This window comes from Bombus vancouverensis, chromosome 7 (assembly GCF_051014615.1).
Source record: "Bombus vancouverensis nearcticus chromosome 7, iyBomVanc1_principal, whole genome shotgun sequence".
NCBI lineage: Eukaryota > Metazoa > Arthropoda > Insecta > Hymenoptera > Apidae > Bombus > Bombus vancouverensis.
The window spans coordinates 8,689,542-8,707,673 of record NC_134917.1 but is presented as its reverse complement, the minus strand read 5'-3'; the positions used below and the strand labels follow the sequence as shown (position 1 = coordinate 8,707,673).

General features: G+C 38.8%; 1 protein-coding gene across 3 annotated transcripts in view; it reads left to right on the top strand.

Moving 5' to 3' along the window:
* Nucleotides 1-18,132, top strand: part of PlexA (plexin A) — a 424,177-nt gene that overhangs the window by 115,034 nt on the left and 291,011 nt on the right. The gene's annotated exons all lie outside the window — the stretch shown is intronic.

Sequence of the window (18,132 nt, the reverse complement as noted above, 5' to 3'; positions counted from 1 at the left end):
ATGCAACGCTCACGTGCTATCATTCAGTTCTTAATGATACGTTCATGATTCTCTAAATTCAGCGAATATCATATACGCATTGCCTTGCAATGAAACTACGCATAAAGTTTCCAGGGTTTTACAGATCATCGATATCATCGAATTATTATTCCATTTTAGCTCCACTATTCAGAGATTTCCAATTATTTCACACGAAATCCTATAACGATACCAATTTGTATTTTTCTCTCGCAGTTCGTATGTCAATTAAAATCTTCAAATTCATCCTTGAAATATAAAAATATCAAATAATTCTTTGTGACGACGAACTTTTATTTACGTAACTTTTATTTATTAAGAAAAACTGTTGCCAACAGAATGCTTACAACTAGCAGCAAGCCGATGATGCATTAATACAGTACCGTAATGATTAATGATGTAATAATAATATAATAATGTTAGTTAGTGATATATATATAATGTATAATAATGATGAGAGTTGCAAATTAACTATTTAGTTGTCTTTATTATAGTATGTTATCGTATTTAGTTCGCGTTAAACAATCATCGTTTCCTGTTCGACCAACATCTGTTTAATCCATTGTAAATAAACTAATTATAGTAAGATCCTACAACTATTTATTCATTTATTATCAATATCGTATTAGACATTATTTATTATAAATGTTTCCGAGTATAATAAATTATTTACTAATTAAAAAGCGTTTAGAAGATACAGGTATATGGCCTTCACTTGAATCTTTTGATGAACATTATTATCACTAAACCATGTTGCAGCTTCTACAGCTTGGATTCTTCGAATTATCTATCGAGTCTTTTCGATTTAAACCTGTGATCGATTGTTTTTATGTTCGAACGTTGCATTAATAAATCCGCTAGCTTGACCAGAGATAAAAAAAAACATACTGATATTCGCTACTGGTAGTATACTACTGCGTGAAACGTTGAAGTATAAAGATAATTGGACGCGGCTTTACTTCGAAAGCCTATATTAATAATTCGACGTGTAACGTGCAGTCGTGAAATCGGCTTCTGTGGCCTGCCTTTTAATTTATCAAAATAACTGGTGAAATTGGGCCGGCTGAATGATAGCGCATCTACAAAATTAAAACAAAGATCAATAATTAATTAACGGCTTATAAAGTCTGTCCTCAACAGTTCCGTGCGATATTCAAATCTGTCCAACAAAATTACCGGTCGAAAAAGCGGAATATTCGGGCGTAAAAAATATTCTTTGCGTGTTTCCTACCTTTTATAAATATGGTTGGTTTAAATCGAGATTGTTGCCGCTATTAATTTGCGTTCTAATTTCTCTTTCATAGTCGATAGCCGCTCGAATCGTAACGCATGCTCCATTTATCTAACAATACATATTTGTTATTTTATCTTTCTCTGCGCATGGAGATTGGAATAACGAAAATGATTCAAATTATTTAGTTCTTTCAAAAGCTACTTTATATAAGCTACAATAGTTGTTCTTTTATTAGTTATTAATGGCGAAAACATATTTTCCAAGGGTTTTTGTGCAGAAGTGTATTGTATTAAGTTTGGAAGTATATCTGCAAAATGGATGTAAAGTGGGATAAGAACTTGTTAAGAATTCATCTATTCGTTAATGAAGTTTAGCCCTTGAAATGAGAGATCGGTGCAGTTCTGGTAGCGAACATTTCAAGAAAATTACATGAAACTACTCGATTTTTTTGAAGAGAAACAGATTCTTGTAACGCTAGAACTCTCGGTTTAATCGTTATAGAAATATTATGGATTTAATTTATTTAAGAAACTACAAAACCGAACCTATAACGAATAAACGTAATACAGATAATTTTCTAAACATTGTTCATAACGGTACATTGTTTGGTACCGTGAATATCAATTTGGTGATTTACTTTTTCTTTATTTTTGTGAAATGTACGTAGCAAACTACAATCTTCTCCGTGCGTTACATGTTCTTTCATATCAATTTCTTTCGTATAACTTTGCTACTCTACTCGTCGACGATTTCAGTATCAATTACCGTCATCCACATGTTTCCTACAAGCAGCAAATCGTCCACATACCGATTCTACTACACGTCACGTTGTCAGAAGCTAGTATTTACACGCTGTTCGATAAAATTATAGAATTACGAAGCTATCATTAAGAACTTAACGCTATCAGTCGCTTGGCTATCTTTTTGTCCGCTAGTGGTATTACACGAATCGCGAGCATCAGCGGTAAATGGATTTTCCTCTTTGCGGGGCCCTGGCGGTCTTAGCTGGGGCTCCATGGTCGTACGATAACGGTCCCGGCCGTTTCGACCATCGGTGTCGATTTGCATTCAAGCAACGTACGTTTGCTTTACTAGCAGTCGGGTAATCGGTAAACCGGGATCGGGCCTGTTATCGCGTGACAGCGCCGCATGGGGGCTTAAAGAACCCCTAAGGAAAGAAACACGAGAACAGGGCGCGTGCTTTCTTGCTCGATTTTACACGTGCACCCACGATCGGTTCGTGCGGCCACGTTACAACCCGACCTGAATGATCGTTTCTCATTTACATAGGGTCGGATATAAAGTAAAGTTTTGCACAGCGCCCTGGCTACATACCGTACACGTCGCGCCTTGTTGTTCAATTCGTACGTATCTTGTTGCAACACCGACGACCAGCTTAACGTGTTCACCGCGCTACTACAGCACAGATTTAAATCGATTGCCAGGCGATCGTAGACCGATAGACTAGATTTTCTTGACGATTTTTAACACCAGATGCTATTTCCTGTTCTTTTTTCTCTCGCTTTCGTCGTTTTCGGTGATTCCATAACGTTGCTGACTGGTAAACGTGGAATGGTCGCTGCAGCAAATATGTTACGTCGAGCAGGTATTTTGGAAACGAGATTATTCACACGGGTTCATTGGTTTTAGTTGCGCGATTTTGTGCACTGGATTTATGTTTGAATAATTAAGCGGTAGGATATTAGCTTTTTATATATTTTTCGAGGTCAATGCATCAGCGAAGTTTGCGGCATTTGGTTCAAACAGTGTTTCCTTGGCGCAATTTTACGTAAAAATTTAATTTGTATAGAACGTAACGATGAGTTTAATTCGGGTGGTATAATGGAGATAAGCAAGCATATGATATACGAGATGGGATAATAAAGTATTACAAACAGTGCGAGAAGAGAGAAATAAGAATGGCGATTGCAGTTTAACATTTTGATTGCCACGCCGAAATCACATGTTTCGCTCAGGATGCCAGTGTTTTAACACAGTGCACCGTTAGATGCAAGATCTGTTCTCATTTTCTTTTTTATTGATGATTCTAATAAAAATGTTTAATTGTTCAATGGGGCACTTTTTATTTTAAAGTATCTTCTATTTATCGGTTATATTCAAAATGCCAATTTTCACTCAATTTTTACAATTGTAAGAAATTCAAGCGCTCCGATCACCAATGACCAACGTGGCAGTCAAAGTGTTAAATTAAATGAAACAGAAATGTTTTTGTGTTTCTATCCCAATGAAAGTGAACAGGGATGTTCGTTAAAAAATGTCTACGTATTTTTACTAATCGTAGAAACAGAGTATCGAAAATTACGGAAGAACATTATAATTTTGTGATTATGCGAAGCTTCTAGATTAACATGTTAACATCCGCCGGCATGAAATCACGTATTTTCATAAATTGTAACCAATTATGCTTTGTAAGATCACGTCATTTTATGAGACAGCAGGAAAATATAAAGAAAACAGTATGGAACTATAAAGGATCTTAAAACTTCTATTCCAGCATCCTCGTTTTAATGGATGATAATATTCTTCTATATAGAAGAGCAAGTTTTTCAAGTATTATTAAGAAATTATCAGAACCGGCTAAAAGGTATTATGTAATAGTTTTAATAGCCAATAATTTTCTTACCTGACACAGCCTCTCCTTGGAAAAATAAAAGAAAATTCGATTAAAAAGAGGAATAAACGAACGAGATTTAAAAGACATGAAAAGCTTCGAGAAGATCTAACGAAAGACGATCGAATCGAATTATTCGATTATAATCTGTCGATCGAAAGATGATCTAATCCCTCACGTGGGAAGACGGAAGTCGATGATTTGTTAAATGGTTGCCAGGTAGAAAAAGTCTCGCAGAAAGCCGCGATTCGTCATCGGACGACGTAAATCAATTGGCCGCGTCTCCACGAGTACCGCGCTCTCGTGTTTACGTAACAGGTGGTGATATCGGAAACCTCGAGGATGATACTGTGAAGAGCAAGGCAAAGAAATGATGCACTAAAGCGTCATGTGCTTCTTTCGCACGCTTCAGCTACGGACAATCGAAACGATCTTCCGCAACGCCTTCCGGAAATCGCGTCGTTCGTTCACTGTCTTTGCGGTGAATCCTCGACACGAATTCCAGATTTCCAGTAGCTTTCCTCTCACCCTTTCTACGTGTAGAAGCTTCTCTAGTGGTAATATCGAAGTGTAGTGATTTGGCGAATTAGATTTCGAATAGAAATTTCGACGAACGTTTGAAAGCGATCTCTTGTGATTTTCTATGTCTACGTGTGTTCTGAATTTCTTCTGATTTTCACAAATTTCGATTCTTTGAAAAATTACAATTTTATATGTGTATAATTTTGTGTTATTTTTTTTTCTATTTTGAACATATATAACAACTCGCAGGAGATAAACTAAGCAAGTCGGCATTTTGTTAGTTGTTAATTGTTGTTAGTCAATAAAAGAAACCCGAAAGATAAAGTAGTGAACATTCTGGATGATTATGATTTTCTTGTTAATACGGAAAATGCAATGTGAAAATTACATACTGCATTGTATCACACAGCATTGTCTAGCATGAGGCTAGCTAAAGCGTCACAACCTAGTTGGCGTCATATCCTAGCTAACGTGTTCAAATTTTTAACACTGTTATATTAAACTTTTGTAATATTGTGGATAGATTGCCTAAGAAACATGGGGTGAACTATAAGCAATGTTGCGAGGAAGCCTAAGTGCCGATAGGCCAAAAGGGTCGGGAAACTTGAATGGGCCAAGCGGCCCATCAACGTGTCGTCGGTCCTTCAGTCGAATAGTTACGCGGAAGAAGGCGTACGTGATCATGATCCCGGATGGTTATGGAACACGTACATGATGAGGGTATGAGGAAAGACAAAGGGATGCTTAAGGAAGAAAGACGAATTAATCGACAGTCGTTAATTAAGAGTCGAATTGTGAGGAGTGGAGAGTTGAGTTGCCGAATTGTTATAAGTTGTAAACTATTAGTTGTGAGTTGTGAATTATCCATTTAGTTGTCTTAGTTATAGCGCATTACTGTATTTAGTTCACGTTAAATAACCATCGTTTCCCGTTTAATCGTAAATAGATCCATGTATCAATAAACTTATCATATAGGATAGAAATCATTGGAAAGCCTAATTTCTAATATTTCTTAATAAATAAATTGTATACTTTGTTACCAGAACACTGTGTCGTCGTGGAATTCGAACCATAATCTACACCGCCAGTATCACTCGATATTACAGTGCAACGAATTAACGTACTATTGGGTTGGCAACTAAGTGGTTGCGGATTTTGTCATTACAACCTAATCCGTGGCCCCCGAATTATTGGGTTGGCAACTAAGTGATTGCGGATTTTGTCATTACCACCTAATGACAGCCTAATTTCTAATATTTCTGAATAAATAAATTGTATACTTTGTTACCAGAACACTGTGTCGTCGCGGAATTCGAACCATAATCCACACCGCCAGTATCACTCGATATTACAGTGCAACGAATTAACGTACTATTGGGTTGGCAACTAAGTGATTGCGGGTTTTGTCATTAGGTGGTAATGACAAAACCACCTAATGGCATTAGTCATTAATTACTAAGTGATTGCGGATTTTGTTATTAGGTGGTAATGACAAAACCACCTAATGACATTACCACCTAATCACAAAATCCGCAATCACTTAGTTGCCAACGCAATAATTCGGGGGCCAAGCCAAGATTTGACACAAGCTTCTCCCCATACAGCCTCTGTACAGAGCATATACTCTCTTTACAGGCGGCAATTATCTGAAACTATTCTACAAATTATTACACGCTACTCGTGCCTTTATCTTCCCTAACACCGTCACCACGATGAGAAAAAAGGGGTTTTATTTCAAAAATAGAATCACATGAATATGGATCGATGAGTTTTTCCAGCACGAAGTGCGACAGACACGCAAGTGGTCTCGCGTCATAAGGCGTAATGTCAAAGGTTCCCACGAATGAGTCATAATAAAACGTTTGCACGGTTTATTATCTCGAAAACTAAAAGGGGGGCGGATGACGAGAGGAAGTAATTCTCTTCAGTGAAATTAACTACGGGTTTGCTACTGAATTTTCAGTTACGCCCAACCACTTGGCAAAGCTGGCCGTATAGTTTGTGGAAAAGCGTCGAAACGATATTCAGAACTGCGATGATGGAGGGAGAAGAGATTTATTCAAATTTTCATGGCTACACGTTACGTTGCACGATCCATCCCTTTTCTCCTTCTTCCCTTTCAGACGTACTTTTCCTTCTTTCTTCTCTTTTGTTTCATTCGTTGCTTCCTAGAGTCTCTTGTTTTTTTAATCTTCTTTTTCTTTCCCCTTTTTTTTTATTTTTCCTGTTTTTTTTTTTTTTTTTTGTTCGTTCCCCTCTTACGAAACACGGTAAGAAAGTATACGGCGTGGAACACAAAGGATCCGTTCACGTACGTAGAGCAAGAAAAAGGCAGAACCTGCTACGGGAAAGTTGTAGAGAAGAGTCAGCTGCCGGAGATAAGGACGACCATAAAGGAGATAAAGATTGTTTGTTTGGCCTGGTCGACAACTGGGCTGCCGTGGGACAGTGCCGTCTTTTTCTTCACCTTTTTCTTCGGCTACGTTCCTTCTGGTCAACCCATGGATCGCTCCGTTTTCCGTACATAGTTTCTGTTTTCTCCCCAGGAAACGATTCTTTGTTCTTTGAGGCTGGGATTAATCATTTCGTATTTTCCTCACGATTTCTCGTAGAATCTTGTTTCAGGTTTTGTTGAGAAGGTTTTTTGAGCGTCTCGTGTGTTTAGAATTACGAAACTTTTTATAGTAGTTCAATCATCCCTTGTGCATCTACTACGTTCGGTAAGAGATGCAGGGAAGAGTAGAATGCAAAAGGAAGGAATTTTAACGTAGTAATTTAAAAATAATATCAAAGAAGTAATTGGAAGAATAAAAAGAACACGAGGTTATCAAAGAGGGTATTCTAGCAGAAAAAAGGCAACGACGCAAAGAGACCACAATGGCATTGAAAAAGAACGATACAGTGTTATCGCGGAAGAATTTCAAGAGTAAAAGGAAAGAAAAGAAAATGGGATAAGCACGCTGAAAAGAATAATAAAATAAAGTGAAATGGAATAAAATAAAGATTGTAATAATAAAAGAAATGATCGAAGGAATTTGAAAGACGTGTCTATCTTCAGTGGAAACAGCCATAAATAGATAGCTACTAATATTTTATTACAATAATATGGGAATTTAATACGCAAACGATTGTACGTGATCGGGAGCATATCGAGTTGAGTCACTTTGAACTATTCTGTAAGAGAATTCCATAGACAAGTAAAAGCACGTGTTCCTGTTAGAAAGGAAATTAACGATACGCTACGTTATCTAGTCAACTCGATAAGAAATTATCTCCTATACAGCGCTAGCCTTTGTGGTCATAAAAGATAAGAAATTTTGCCTCATTATGGTATCAGGTTCTGACTTAATAGCAGCTTAAACTCGTATTTACGATTTCTTTCGCTGTCAAATCTATTTCTCAAATCATCCAAAAAGGTTATTCTTGCTGATAAAAGCGGCAAGATTCTTAGGTTTCTCTCTTCGTTGTTCCTTTTCGAAGCCGGTTTTAATCATTACGTATATATTCTGTTGCGATCTTTTCGTTGAAATTTATTTAGCTGAATTTAACTTTTATCTAGACCGAATATCTTTCTCAACCATCTTATGTCATTATGATCTGAGAATTTTTATATCAATTTAACGTTCATGAAACTTTCATGTATGTACCACTTTATATCGACGGAACAGCTATTGCAATGATTTTATTAAGAGATTAGAGAATTAGGATTTATTAATATTAATAAGAAATTTCTTCCTGTACAAAAGTACGATATATACGGAATGTAATCTCTGGTGGATATTTCGCTGCAATTTCCGTGTTAAACGTGTTAATATGACGAATTAATGATATGTTTCACGCGTTCGTGTAACCATTGTTCACGACTGATGGATTAGATAGGATTTAACAGAGGGTAGATGATTTTTTTGTCCGCCGCACCTCATTGATCCTTGGTGAACCATAAAAAAGACCATCAAGCGGCGTGAAAATGGTGGTCTGTCGATTAGCTCCAATTAAGACCGTCCGTGTCGACGAGTTTCGTGATCCCGCTTGATCGGCTTACAAAAAAGAAAGCTGTATCGCCAAGCATACCGAGCCAAACCAGCTTAAACTTTGTTTTTTAACGCTTCGGCCAAGGTGCCATTAAATGAATTACATTTTTATACCGTCTACACGACAAAGCGTCTTTGACTTTGTACGTTTATAAACCACAGCTTGGTTTTTGAAATACTCCGAACGTAATTCAGCGGAAGAAAGATTGATCGGAGATTGAAAAGTCGAAAATCGATCGATCGTCGCTCTACTTGGCAAGGAGGCGATCTTTATTTCGTGTAATTGAGAAGCTCGCATAAATGTTGCGCGAATTCCTAAAAGATTCTTCGCTTAATCATTTTGTAAAATATAATTTTTAAAGATTGAAAACAGTTGTGACATCGATAGCAGGTTCTAAAACGGCTAATCTTTGTCGTGTTTCAACAATTGTTACAAGAAACTGAAACTTCTGTTTTCACTACAACTCCTATATCACTGTACATCTCTGTATAATTGTAAATTATAAAACATAATTGCGGAACGATTCTATAATTTCATTAATCGTGCGATATCGATGCACCAATTTTGCAATAATTAAAACTTTATGTTTCGCTGGCAAGTCTATTATATTGGGTTGGCAACTAAGTGATTGCGGATTTTGTCAAGACTACTTATTGACTTACGTGGCCATTGCAAAGTTCGTGGGCATCACCATCAGCATGTCATACTAAAAAGAGGAGGAACAGAGGCCTACGACCGTACGCAAACGCCCCGCACCGTACCGACGAGTATCCACCGCCACATCGAAGACTTCGCGCAACATCTGCACGGGTTTGATAACAAACGGCTGACGTTTTACCACGCGTCGAAAACCACAAAAATCCGCAGATGTCAAAAACTCTCGCAACAACACCGGAGAAACGTTATCACTGGTAAGGGCGTACTGTGGCGGCACTCGATCACGGAACTTTCCTACGGCTTCGCGACACAAAGCGCTATACCTTCAAAGCGTAATGCCGACATGCCTAATGTACCATCGATATCCCTATGGTTCTTTCGCCGAATATTCGGAAGAATGCATACGTGGCAACCGTCGCGGACATCTAATAAACACGTGCGTAGTGGGGCAACAAAGAAAAGAATCCGTTTGAACCAAAGATTCATTCTGCCCCGAGCTGCGAAGTGCGAAAGGTTAGCGTCATAGCGAAGCAAACAAAATTAGAGATACGTGGTTATCAACTCTTGATAGTTAATCGTTAATTGTTGATCGTAAATTATTGACTGTTGATTGTTGATAGTTTAATAAACCTTTTTGTTGAACATAAAGAGTATTTCTTGTGGGCACCTTCACCAACAACCACCTCACTTGGTTGTCAACCCAATATATCTCGAATTATACAGCTGTTTAATGATTACGAATTATAATATGTCTGTTACTTCCAATTCTCGAACTTTATTATTCGTTGTTAATTATTATATAAAGAGTCGTTTATCTTACAAATTCACGCCGTATTTTACAGAAAACTCCATTTTGCTCCAATACTTGGTCATTGTGTATTATACTACTCTTTTTGGAAAGCTTCTCCACTTCTTTCTTCTCCTTTTTCCCACTAAAAGCGCCTGGATTCGAAGAAGGTGAATCAAATGGATCGAAAGTTGTTTTTTCCAAGTTTAGAATCGTCACGTTTTAGCCGTGCTCGTTCACTTGCTAAATAGAGGGAGACATGTTCGCCGTAGGCTCTTTTCGTATCCGAACGATCCGTCATGTTCGATTCGTAGAATGCTGAAAGACACACGGGAAACGATCTTCTTCGTTCGTTAACGAACGCATCTTGCACCGGGGTTTTTCTTTCATTAATTATCGTTACGCTGCGTTTCTTCAGACTTCCTCTCGTCCACTTCATAGGGGATGCTCGGCCGGTAGTTGAAAGAAGCTAGTTCGTTAACACGCGTGACTGACATTCCAACAGAATATTACTACGAGATTACACCGGAAGGTTAGAAATATTCTAATAGAGTACAAGTATCAGCAGTGGATTGCGTTTCAAGCTTTATTAGGTCATTCTGAAAATTTCCGCGGTTTTTGCCGCGTCTCCAATACCATCCAAATGGAACGTACGTATTTCAAGTACTATAGAAATATGATCGTATATGCATTCGTAAATATCCGGACGCTTGAATTAATTGGCGATAATCGTCGTACGTAGGCAAAGATCTTCGTCTGAACGAGTTCCTATTTCAATGAATTCTTATAGAAATAAATTCCTATTCGGTTGCGTGTGTACTCGCTACTTGCAAATAGAATCTAATTCCTCGCAGCTTGCACGTTATTACCGTTACTGGTACAAAATTGTATCCGCGAGTAACCGACTGCAGAGGCGAGAAAGAAGTAGAAAACAGGATTACGCGAAGGAATAAATTTTTCATAGAAAAAGAATATCAGCATCGTTAACAGATAGAAACAGCGGGATAAAGACACGTAGCAAAAACACGTGAACTGTAATCAGTCTTTAATTAACGCTAGTAAATCGCCGCCTTTTAACCTCCTCCTTCCCCCATTTTAATACGCACCGGATTACCTGGTCCATCGTAAACAATCAGTTACCAAGCACCATACATTCCCCGCTTCAAGTATATAACCTTCCATTGCAAGCATTCAAACATTTTACGTACCTTCTTATCCTATCGATATTCTGGCGAAACCCTGGCAGGGGCAGCATAAGGATGCCAAGCAACCCCTAGTATCCGCGAGCACTTGTCCAGAACGTAACTATAATGAAAACATTACTCCGCAAATACCTATCGTAAAGGAGAGACGTGCTTGTACGTGGGCCCGAGCTTTCTGGATAGTATAGCGAGGATAGTTGAAGCACGTCGCCCATACTATATATGTATATACACATACTATATATATAGAGAGAGAAGAAGGAGACGAGATTGCATTTTTATACAAGCTGCGTGGAATGCATCGGACCGTGCACCGATTACGAGTCCCACAGCTATTCTTTCTATCGACAGATTCGCAGTTTCGTTCTTTGAGCCGGACTATCATCGGTCCTCGGGCGACTCGCACCGCCTCCAAAAAGCTATGCTAGTACCACACACTGAAGAAGGTCACACGCTCAGAAGGAGTAATAGGATAGGCTAAACATCCTGCGTGCCACAGCTATCCAAACAATAACCAAATCGTAACGGAATAGCCTCCTCGGTATACACCCTCTCCAGTGGGACTAAAACAACAGTATAAAAACCCTCCCAAATTAGCGCTCACGATCATTCTGTTGGATTTGCATAATAAATTTCATTACCATATACATTATATTAAATTCTTAAATAAATATTTAATTCTAAATAAATAAATTATTAAATTCTGTTACCATATACAAAGTTCAATTTCTTCACTTTATTTGTGAAACGTTCGAACTGCGACGCGAGGAGATCACCGGCGATTTATCATTTTCGTGATTTCTTGTGTCTCTTACGTGACACTAGCGCGGAGTAGGCGATATGGGAGTTGCTGGAGATCGTGGCTTTGTAACCTGTGCCGTTGGCATGTGCAAAAAGTGCAGGACAATGGAGCTGTAGCTAACCCGAAAAACTGAACGACTAGCGCCATTGGGGAAAGGGCTCAAAAAAGGCGTGGAGGTCCGCAAGCCAAGAGGGTCGGCTGCACGCGCGTGTGGATGGGTACGCGTTTCTGTAGCTGGAATTCAATTTTTTTCGTGACAAAAGAATCGCGGAAACGACTAGGACGGGGCTGTACACTGTGGAAGGAAGGGGGTGGTTGTGGGTGGAGCGGAGTTTCGCGACGGTGAGGGGATCGGTGCGTCACGTTCAAGGAAAATCCCATTCGTGCAAATTGGATGGTCACCGCTTCGACTGGAGAGAACCTTGCAATTAAAAAGTTTCGAACCGCAGGGAAAAAAGCTCGCGACCTCCTCCCACGTGACGGAGATTGCGCGAAATATTTCTGCTGCCCCTTTTATTTCTGTGCGTTGCGTATTTAGTTGTTTTCTGGCTGCTGGATTGTTTGTCAGGGCAGGTTCGACGACATAACACATGCACCTGAGATGTAACTTTGTACGCGTATTTATACGTGCATATGTAAATGGAAAATTTACATACGTACGTGTAAATGTGCACGTATGTAAATTTTCTATTTACATACGTACGTCTCAGTATCTACCTACTTTGGTTTTAGTGGTTTAGTGAATGATGTTTCATTATAAAAAGAGAAATACGATGAAAAAATCCCTTTCGCGATTATTTCCTTCCGAAGTTTACTATGTTAACACATTGTTGACGAGTTAACTCGTGTTTTCATGGCCAAACGTTGTCGACCAGCCACGAGTAAACTCGTGATGCGCTTTCTTTCGCATCAGCGTCGTTTTCTCAGTGCGCTGTTGGAGATCATATAGTGCAATTGTTGGTCAGCATAGTGCACAGAGTATGGTCTTCAAAAGGAAAACGCAAGGAAACTAGATATATTTGCAAAAGCTGTTGTGTATCATTACACGTTGGTGATTGTTACACTGTTTATCATACGAAAAAGAAATACTAAAAGTTGAATAATAAATAAAATTTATTAAAGCTTATTCGTATTGTTTTACTTCCATATTCAATTACGAAATAATAGCCGGTGACATGAGACAAATTCTCAGTAAAATTGCCGGTCAACAATGTGTTAAGTAATCGCGTTTTTATCTTAAACGTTACTATCATCAAAAATAGCGAAGTTACTTATGTTTCTATGTTTTCGCAGGACACAATAAATATCTTACAATTTTTTAACTAGGTCGCCGAACTAAAACCGTACCTCTATTGGTACATGCACAGAGCGAAATCCGATATGCAAAAGTGTTTATCGATATTTAAGTTCAGATCCACTCTGGTCGAAAATTAAATTTATCATCCGTATACTCGCGCCAGTGCAAGTCACCTTCGGTCCTATAAAATTCGCTCGACCGAGCGCAACATTAATCACGCTTTTCCGGTATCGCTTATAGCGATTTTTGAAACTATCCTTTTTCCCCCTGTCTCGACTGTCGAGTTTCCTCTAATCGTTGAAAATTTAGAACACCGCTGCTTCTGTTTCTCGTTTGCCCGGCTTCTGTCTTTCGTTTTCCTTTTTGCTTGCCTCGTTTCCCTGCCGTACAGTAGAATCGAGGGAACCGCTGTCGATGATCGAGTTTAATCAGCGACAGGATTTACAAGAAGGAAAAATCGCATTACGAGGTCGGGCGTGAAACGTGATTAAGGTCCGATTGAAATTCGATATCCGAGTTTTTCTTGTTCCTTTGTAATTTATGGAGATTAAGCCCGCGATAACGGGGCAACCGCGTAATCATCAGCCCGGGAACGGGGCCGAGTCACGCGGCGTGGAAAATGATTTTTCGGAGTCGTGAAGGGTGGAATTCCCACTCTCGATCCGCTTCCTTCCTTCTCGATTTTTCTACCTTCGTCGATCTGTTCATTATCCATTTCGCCATCCTTGTGAACTATCATCCTGAAAATCGAAGGAACGTTTTAGTTGCCACGAGTCGATGGAAAATATTCATTTTGTAGAGAAATATAAAAATATCGTGGATAGAAGTATGGGAAAGTATATAGAATCTTCAATAGTTGTATATTTTCATGAATCCGTAATTTGTGAACTATCGATCGCAGTATTTCTCAATTTCACTTCCAAATTGTACCAAACTCAATGTGTGCGCGTCTTGTCTAAAAGAATACATAGCAGTTTGTAAAATATGTTTATTTTATGAACTGCTGAATAAAAAATCCCTACACTCTGTTGAAAACAATTAGAGGATTACCAGTATGAATGGTTCTATCCCACTTATTTGGTGATATTGTGATAAAGATTGACTATAACGAAGCAGTAATAAAAAATCAAAGTAACATGGAAAACGATTTTCTACAGTAATATAGAACACTAGTTAAGCAATGTATGTGCTGGATGCACGTGAATATCTAAACATAATTTTCAGAAAGGCAGTAAATATTGGTAGATAACGTTTAGACAAGCAACCAAGCCCACTAATCGGAAAAGACAAATTATCTCGTGGCATAAATTTCCAGTCTTGTGAATGTAATAGTTTCTTTACTTAAAAGTCCTGTATCCTTTGCGCGTCGTTTCATTTCTATTAAAAATAAATGAACTTGCTAAGTAAATGTCTCAAGTACGAAAACCAAGCAAACCAACTCAATATTTCCTTATGAACTTCTAATTGCATGATCGCGGTCAGAAGTGCCTGGTCAACAAACGTTCCACTTAACAGCGTTAGAAACAACCGTATCCTGTTATTTTTCACTCGTACTACGTACACGAACGAACGCCTCGATGAATTTCCTCGTTTAGCAAACCTCGTGTTTTTCCTCGTCAATCATCGTCCCTGTATCCGATCTCACGCGACCAACCCGTTATAAATAACGATGATCCAGTCGATTCCTAGCACAATAACTGTACGATAGAACAGTGTGCGAGCGGCAATCCTGATGAGAAAAAAGACAACGACAAGAGACCGATGTAATTGCAACGTGTGTTGCGTATTCGCCGTAGGCGACAATGACGAAAAGAATCGCAGAACCGGAGCGTAGAATTAAATAAGCTTGCTCGTTTACGGCAGAAACATTATAAAACGGTGCGTCGCTATTTTTCCTTTCTTTCTTCTTTTTCTTTTCTTTTCTTTTTTTTGTTGTTACATTGCTTCAATATCGTGCCAAGGGGCTGAGGCAATTCGCTCGTTAGACACGGTCGCGTCGTTAAAAATGCTTGTAATCTTGCTTTTTAGATGGGAGCAAGGCCGATTAATTGCACGTCAGAGAGATCGATCTATTGCCCCGCGACAAAGATTCTGAGAAGATTAAAATTCTTCGAACCGCGACGACAGCCAATAAAAGATAGCCAGGTTTCGCTGAATTTATTTAAAACTTTGGATAACCAGAAAAGTTGTCTGTTATTGTTTCACCGGCATCGATCCTGAATCACCGTGACTAGCTTCATGCCATCAATTGGTTGAGTCATTTTGGTCTTTCGTTCGACAAAGTTTCGCTTTGTTCTTGGATCTGGTTCTGGCCTATGCTCGATGAACGGGATGAATTTTATTCTCACGCGGATCGCGTTGTCGTATGTCGTTCAATTCTCCTACGAATTATTTGAAACGTTTGTCGAAGAAGATTCTTGAATTCTTATTATACTTCACATATTTTGTGTACTATGTAATTCCATATCTTATCATTTTAATTATCATTTTACATACTTTTATCACTTTGAAATTCCCCATAAAAGTCCGTAGAAGTGCAGTTGGTTCACTAAATATCAATAGATTTCTTCATGTTTTTTATTGACTTTTAATATTACTGTTACGTATACGTAACGATTTAATTAATTTAATTAATTTGGACCATTCACAGTTAACTCTACCCCTCGCTTTTTTTTAATTTTGACGCCAAAGCACTTGGTACAATTTCATCAATTTTCTTCGCTTCTTGTTTCGTGAAGCTAACCAATTTGCCAAGTAAACGTCTCAGTAATACGATCTTTATCTCATAACAAAAAATCTATGCAATATCCTCGTTAATTAAATACCGTCTCGTACGAGATAATAACCTAGATAACACATCGCACAGTGTATCATTTGAATAAGGATTCGGGACAAAGATAAAAAAATGCATTTAATGACCAGATTTCCCGACATTTGATATCAGTGGATCTAGCGTGACTAAAAATCTCCAAAAGATAGCTTTTTAAAGAAAGAAATAAACTTGGAAATTTAAATGATACATATCTATGCTCAAGTTCTTCATATTTAAGGTGCAACAAACGCTATGTAACAAGACTGAACAAACAGCGTGCTAATTTTCAAGTTTCGACCTTTTCAGATCTTTTGTGCTTGAGATTTTCAGATTGGAATTACATTTAATTGCACAGTCAATTTTTACTAATCGTTTACATTTATATTACTCGCTTATGAACTGATATCATCGGACGACAAGGTCCAGCAATGAACGCAACGATTATCTTGATTTTTGTCAACTGCCTGCATCGCTGTGCATCGTCTCGTTATCTCCAACGTCACAACCTTCGTTATGTAGCAGATCAGAGTCGATGTACGACGAAAGCATGAAAACCAGTATTACCTGGTCAATGTGTCTACCTTTCCTATTCCTTTCTGTTTCTCTTCACGAAATCACTGGATCGTGCCTTACACGGAGGTTTCCCGTTCTCCTCTGACGTCAATGGCAACGTGTCAGGCCACGTATTCCGATAAAAAAAGGCTTCTCCAAGAGCGAGTTTTCGAGAGACGACAGAATAAGGTCGCGTTGGTAGATCGGCCGATAGAGGCTGGAATTATGCAAGTGCATCGGCGCATTAGCCGAGGTGAACCTTTGAAAACGCGAGCATCGACGGCTTGTGGTTCGCGTTATTTCATGTTGGTCGCATTCCATGCGGGCCCCGTGCCGGGTTATTGTCTCACGGTGTCAAGGGAGAATGCACGTCGAGAAATTGCATCGGTGAAAAGGGCGACGCGGCGGTTCCACATCTGCGTACCTTCAGCTATTTCTTTTTCCCCTTTTGCTCTCTCTTTCTCTCTCTCTTTCTTTTTCTCTCTTTCTTTCCTTCTCCCTGTCTTGGTTTTTCTCGTTTTATTTCGTTTAAGTTGCTTCGACGTACCGGTTGGGTTTTGTCTTGTAATCGTGACTGCGTCGAAAAGAATGGCGAATGTTGCGCGCATTGGAAAAAGCGGCGGGCGTTGGAGCTGTTGCAGTTTGAATTAAGGCGATTCGTGAAATTTTGCGTTCCTCGAGTTATCGGGTTTTAGCTGCAAAATATGTGAGTGTAGGGTTTGTTTATCGGCTTGAACTGTAATATGTGCATTCGCGAGATGGTGGCATATATCAGGAGCAGATCTACCTAAAATATTAAACCTAGTTATTCGATAATTCTGAAGGTATAGTAGAACTTCATTTATCTTGTGTGTTCATCATATGTCAGCATACCAGCTGTGTGATAAGAATTTTCTTCGCTATGAGAAATGTTAGGACGATTATTTATAGATTATTTCATTCGTATGCAAATTCAAGTAAAAATCAGTTTCGGAAACATCTCATCTGAAAATGTAAAGGTCTTAATCTTTGAAAGTTAATTCACTTCAAACGAAGAAGAGCGCAAAGGACGTGGCTAAAGATTTAACTAATTGCTGCGAGGTCTCGAGGTTACTCGTAACTTCGCTTCTAAAAACTTATTCCTTGTCAGCAGTTTCGAAGATAACCTTCGAAAACTTATACGCTGACGAATGAGGTAATTTTTGCATCGAAGCAATATCTGACGAAACCGTCTTCCGTGCTGATGTTCATCGCGTTAATACCGGCCTCGTGACTTCACGTTTCATCGTCCTCGTCGAGTTTCACGTAAAAATGAGATGGCGCGGTGATTTGACGGATGACACATCCGGTTTCATCGATTCCGCTGGCGAACTCTTCGTTAGCGATGATATCACGCAAACCTGAAAGAAAGCGAAATCCGCGAAAGGAAGCGGAAGAAGCCGAGAAAGAAGAGAGGAGAAGATGGATGAAGCGTGGAATTATATTCCACGAAATACAGCCGTACTAATGAGGTACACTAATTAAAAAGTTCTCGACTTTCTACAGGCTTCTCAAAGAAAAGAGCACGCCTCAGCTGTGATGTGGAACTCTGGAAATTTTCCGGTTT